This window comes from Dermacentor silvarum, chromosome 1, assembly GCF_013339745.2.
Source record: "Dermacentor silvarum isolate Dsil-2018 chromosome 1, BIME_Dsil_1.4, whole genome shotgun sequence".
NCBI classification, from domain to species: domain Eukaryota; kingdom Metazoa; phylum Arthropoda; class Arachnida; order Ixodida; family Ixodidae; genus Dermacentor; species Dermacentor silvarum.
In genome coordinates this window covers 399676778-399682371 of record NC_051154.1, presented here as the reverse complement: position 1 = coordinate 399682371, position 5594 = coordinate 399676778, and the positions used below count along the sequence as shown (strand labels likewise).

At 47.3% G+C, this 5594-nt stretch overlaps 1 protein-coding gene across 1 annotated transcript in view; it reads right to left on the bottom strand.

The window, feature by feature from the left end:
- Nucleotides 1-3973, bottom strand: part of LOC119437543 (probable G-protein coupled receptor 21) — a 43529-nt gene extending 39556 nt beyond the window's left edge. The window contains exon 1 of the mRNA XM_037704541.2: nucleotides 3904-3973. The gene's annotated coding sequence lies outside the window, so the exon portion shown is untranslated. The remainder of the gene's footprint in view (nucleotides 1-3903) is intronic.
- Between the last annotated feature and the right edge of the window lie 1621 nt (nucleotides 3974-5594).

The window sequence follows — 5594 nt, the reverse complement described above, 5'->3', positions numbered from 1 at the left end:
TCGCTGGCCTGTGCCCTCGCATCGCAGACCCGCAGAAGTTGACCCACTGTGGTAAAAGCCATACAAGGCCGTATGTGACTTGCGCGGTCGGTGTGGTGTACGAAATTCCCCTTGATTGCGGCAGGGTTTATATCGGTCAGACAGGCCGTTGCATCAATGATAGAGCAAGGGAACACGAGCTGTCTATCAAGAATAAGATTAGTGCACATTTACCTATGCACTGTAATTCCTGCACATGTGAGGCAGACTTTTTCAATATCCGCATTCTCGGCAAAAGCAAAGATTCCCTGGCACGGGAGTTAATGGAGGCTTATTTTATCGCTATGAAACGTGATATCTGTGTCAGCGATACGTCTGTGGCTTTACGCACCACTGAACGCCAGTTTCTGCACCATATGATTGGGTAACGATGCAAACTTTGAGTTACGTGCGCAAATGAACGTGCGCACAAGGCCATCTTCTCCTATAAATTTGACTCTTGTCTGCTTTCAATAAATTAGTTGCAAGTGACGCTCTTTCCTGTCCTCAATTTTTTTCCGTCCTTGGTTGCGTCTAAACACTACGGAATAAGATGAACCAACTAGCCCAGCAACAAGTCCTGATACGTTACACACGCTCCAAGCAAATAGGATGCGAATGAAAATGTCACGTGTTCTACATGTGAAGAATGAGTATTTGTAGACAATTGAAGAAATGAACTTGCTCAAAGACGGCCGACGAAATGTTTGTGTGTGGAAAAAATTCAGCTTCAAGTGCAGCGGCCGCGGTTTACAACACAACGACTGGCAGATATGCCCTGCCGCTGGCATTTTTTTTCCTTTCGCCAGCTGAAGCGTTCAGGAATCATTGGTTGTGAGCAGCATAAAATCGACATAAGAACAGCATCATCAAGGTAATACATTGCTCGCCTGCACTTCCTTGTGACGACCAAAATTTGGCTCCTGAGCGTATTCCAGAAAAGAAAAAGAACCTTACGCTACGCTACATGAATTTTCAGCGCTGTGATGCAGTGCAGTGTTTCATTTAAAGCTATAGTTGCAATAAAGGCTTGGTGTTCCTGCATGGTTTGCCTGTGTGACCGAAGAATTACCTAAATTATTATTGCATTGAAATATACATATATACAATCTTCACAATCCAAACTATGATTTTTCATACTACAAGCTACTGTTCTCATACATAATCGAACAACGTAAGAACTTTTTTCATCACGTACAAGTTTATATTCAATTTATAAATTTATAATAATCCCAGTAGAGTCAAGGAAATTGAACCAAAGGATTTTAGTTGTACGAATATCAATATTTATGCCATTCTGTTTTACATTCCTTCAAGACAAATAATTTCTCTTGCGAATTCCGTGGTATAAGAATACGCCCTGCACGTTCGCGTAGAGCCCCTACATACTACTGTATACATCTGTTCCGCAAAGCAAACTACGCCTTTCTCGCTTTAGAAGAACTGTTGAAGGGCTATTTCGTCCATGCAGAATTTGTGCTTCTCCTCGTAGACTCAAGTTTAACGTGTTTGCCGAACTAAACAGCGTTAATATTTGTTATATTCTTGGACCCCAAACGGGGAAACAAACAGGTGACGGAAAGGGCAAGTACGTTACCTTCGCAAGTGACAGAGCTCTGCTGCCTTCAGAAATTTGTAACTGTCTATGACGCCACAGTGAATGTAGTTTTCAGTTTAAATACGATGGTAAATATGCCGCGGTTCCAATGTAATGTGGCCTCAGCAGCAGACGACGCGCGCCGCCTGCGACAAACCTCCGACCGCAGCGCCAATTTTGTCGTCATGATGCGGAGAAGCGCTGAACTACTCTTCGTGCCCGGCGGACGGCACACCTACCCATCTAGCCACCGTAACATTGGGCTCAGCAGACTGCTGTGCAGAGATGCAGCACAGGCCGTAGCTCACCGTCGACGCCGGGCGGACAGTTCAGATTGTTCTCGTCGAAACGACGCAACGAGATCTCGCCGCGAAGGCCCTCTAGTGCATGATGCCGAAAATGGCGCTCCTATGGAGCCGCTCCTCCAGCTTACGCTGTGGCTGTGCTGGGTGTGCCACGCAAGCCTGTGACTTTTCCTCTCTGTCCGCACACCCAATTTTCTACAAATCCCAACATGGACTACCCAGGCACCCAGGTTTGCCGGAAAACGGTTAGAGACATAGATGGGTAGAAAGGTAGACAGAAAGTTAGCCCCCGAAAGTGCGTCAGGTACTCTAAGAATGCTAATCGCATTAAATCTTCAATGCCAAGTGCGACGGCCTTACTGACGTCATTCGGGGCAAAATTCGTCAGGTTATCCATCCCCTGACACCTTCACGAGCCGATCCTCCCTTGCCTTCTTACGCAACACAGGTTCTGCGCCAACTACAGTCCTTTCTAGTCTGCAACTGCCGAGTTCTCTCGACGCTTCCCGTGTCCAATACAGCGGTTGACTCTGCAAGCAAATTTTCATCCTGGCCAGCGGAAGTCCACAGTACAGCTTGGTCCTGACAATCGGCCGGTGTGCTACCTCTGTGGAGAAGCTGGATACTTGTACCGCGACTGCACGTACCAAACGAATTGGCCGGCGCGGATTCCACCCGGACGCATGTTGTCCGCGCCGTGGTGAGTGCCCGCACGGAATCTTCAGTAATAACAACAAATAAACAACAATAAATACCAATCTTTCACTTGCCCCGTGATGACGTAAGTCACGGTCACCTCGTCGGCTCCCGTCCACAAAGTGCACCCGAACGGCTTTTGATTCTACTGGTGCCAGTGACGCAAGCCAGGGAAACTGAGAACGACCGGGTGTGTGGTCAAAGGGACGACAAATAACCTCCTTCGACGCCACCCCCCAACGACGTGCCGAGGACGCCTACTCCCGGAAGCACAACCACCGCCATTATCAGTCTTTTCATTGATTGTTACCCCATTACTGCACTTGTCAACACTGGAGCCGATTAATAGGTCATGAGCGCCTCAGTCACAACAAAGCTGCGCAAGGTACTGAGAACACTGTATTAATCGGTCATGAGCGCCTCAGTCACAACAAAGCTGCGCAAGGTACTGAGAACACTGGACCATCTCAGCACGGCTGGTGGTCGCCTGGTGTCACCCACTGGACGATGCTCCGCCAAACTTGAAATTGGTACGACGAAGTTTGTAGAATCTTTCCCCGTGCTGCTCAAGTGTTCCCGGCCAGTTATAATGGGCATGCATTTTCTCTGCAAGAATATGGGCGATCATTCATCTGAGCTATACTTGCTCGTGACTGTCTTCAGCCCTCTGTCTTGCGACTCGGACGCGGAGCATAAACACCAGGGCGCGGCATTACGTGTTGTCGGTGATTTTGACAATAGCGTACCTTTTAATTCCATAACTTTGAACTGAAAATGCCATGGTTACCTGGCGCTAACGTCATTTACTGCGACAGCAGCAAGCTCTCGCAGCGGATATCACCGCCTTCTGAACTTGTATGCGATGCGCACACATCGGCGTCCGCTACAGCACTGCCCCCCCCCCCCCCTGTCGTAGCCTCCGAAGTACACCAGACCGAACAAACACTACCCCTCTCTAAACGAGGCCCAAGGTCACGGACAAGCGCGATTGCTGGTTAGTGCATCCCGGAGGCACAAGGTAGATCTACTGCCGCTTTAGGGCCGTTAAGCGCGCAAGTTTTTCATCAGCTACCTTTCGCACGCATTGCCGACGTGCTGCCTGATGTGCCGCAAGTCAGGCAACACAGGAAAAAAAGAGCAACAAATGGCGCGGCGGTTTTGTTCGCCCTATGGCGAGGCTGGCCACCGTAGGCGGAAAGCACCGGCGCACAGAGTGTTTCTAGCTGCTGTCGCAGTAAATGCGAGGAACACGAAATGGCTAACTTCGTTACGAAAGCAGCCACTTACGTCGTTCATGTGGAGTCCTCCAGGGACGGGGTGCACTTACGCAACCGAAGTCATTCCAATAATTGCACCTGAAATATACGCAAAACAAAACAGGGGTTCAGTTGCACATCACTGAGCGAAGATAACAAATTTGCAGGTAGCACAAATACGAGTTTTGAGGGCAGTCCGTGAGAGAGACGTCCTTTAGCACCAGCAGCGGCTAAGCGAGGCATGGGTGCGATGCGCGCTGGCTGCAGTGTAAAGCAGTCAGGTCACACATTGAGGCAACAAAATTTCTTGCACTGCAGCCGAAATACTTATGTCGTACAATCAAGCAGTGCTGACGCGACTTTTTTCGGTTTTAATGAAGCAAATGAGCGAAAGCGTAGCTTGAGCCAACGCAGGAGGCCGGTTCATCGAGTGCCAGAAAAAAAACGGTAAGTTTATGACTAGCGAAGAAGATCGCTTGCGGTAATGACGCATAGAGTGCCAACCGAAAAAACTTCTGAGGTACCGAATTCAAAAAATTTCAATCTTAAACAGTTCGGAACCCTTCCTGGAATTGTGAGCAGGGAGGGTTTGTACAAGAAGAGTATCCAATGCACCTTTTGATTCTAGGGCATAACCTTGCGCAGTAACGCATCATTTCCTTTTATTTATTTATTTATTTATTTTTATTTATTTATTTATTTGTTACTCGGCCGCAGTACTTCGCGAAGTCATGCAGTCAGTGGAACAATATTTTAGGATACCTTTCTTCTGGCCTCTTGTGATCCGAATGACAGCCATGAGCGACAGCGCACAATACCATTTTACGGTAGCTCCATGCTTAAGCAGGTGCATGATGTAGAAATAATTGCGATGCTAATAATTGTGATACTTTTTCTAGTTATGGTTTCTTGATACCGTGCATTGCGTTGACATGTCTAACACATCTAACCAAATACGTTTTTTTTTCTTTTTTTTCTTATTGCCAAGTGTTGAACAACGCTCTGGCTAATGCGTCCCCACACGTGTTCAAACATCAACTATGTGCCATCTGAAATTATATTATTGTATTCAGTGCCGTACTTTACACACCAATCGCATTTCTCCAGTTCCGTTTGTACGTGTGCTCTTCTGGTTGCTCAGGTACAATTGTACCGAACGTGTAACCCACTCCTTAAGGCCTGGAATTCAGGACAATAGTACTCAATAAATAATTTAATAAATAAATAAAACATTCATAATTTGTCGAAGGAGAGTCAATATCATCTCTGCCGGTGTTGAATGCTTCACATTAGCCTTTCCGCAAGATGCACAAGTTGACATGGCGGCACTAGAGGCAATGAATGTTCAAGTTTACAGCCGCGGCGCCAACTCGACCTGGACAGAGTGAGTGAGTGACCTAACTTTATTAGAAATCCGGCGATTGGGAGGCCCGGGCCTGGGGCCGCCTAAATCGCCACTGGGAGCTGTTGCTCCCGCGCGGCATCTCAGCTCAGAACTCCTAGACCTGGACAGACTTTCGAAACTTTTTCTGCTCGAAAAGGCTGTAGGGCTCTCCAACAATTTTCCTCGAAATGTAGAGTTTTTACCTTAGCTTGGCCTTTTTAAATGTCTCCAAGTAAATCCTGAGAAACCTGAGAAGACACACGTACCAATTATGGTAAGCCGTTACCACTGAACCTGAGGATATACGATGTGCCTAAAACCAATAACGTTTTTTTAAA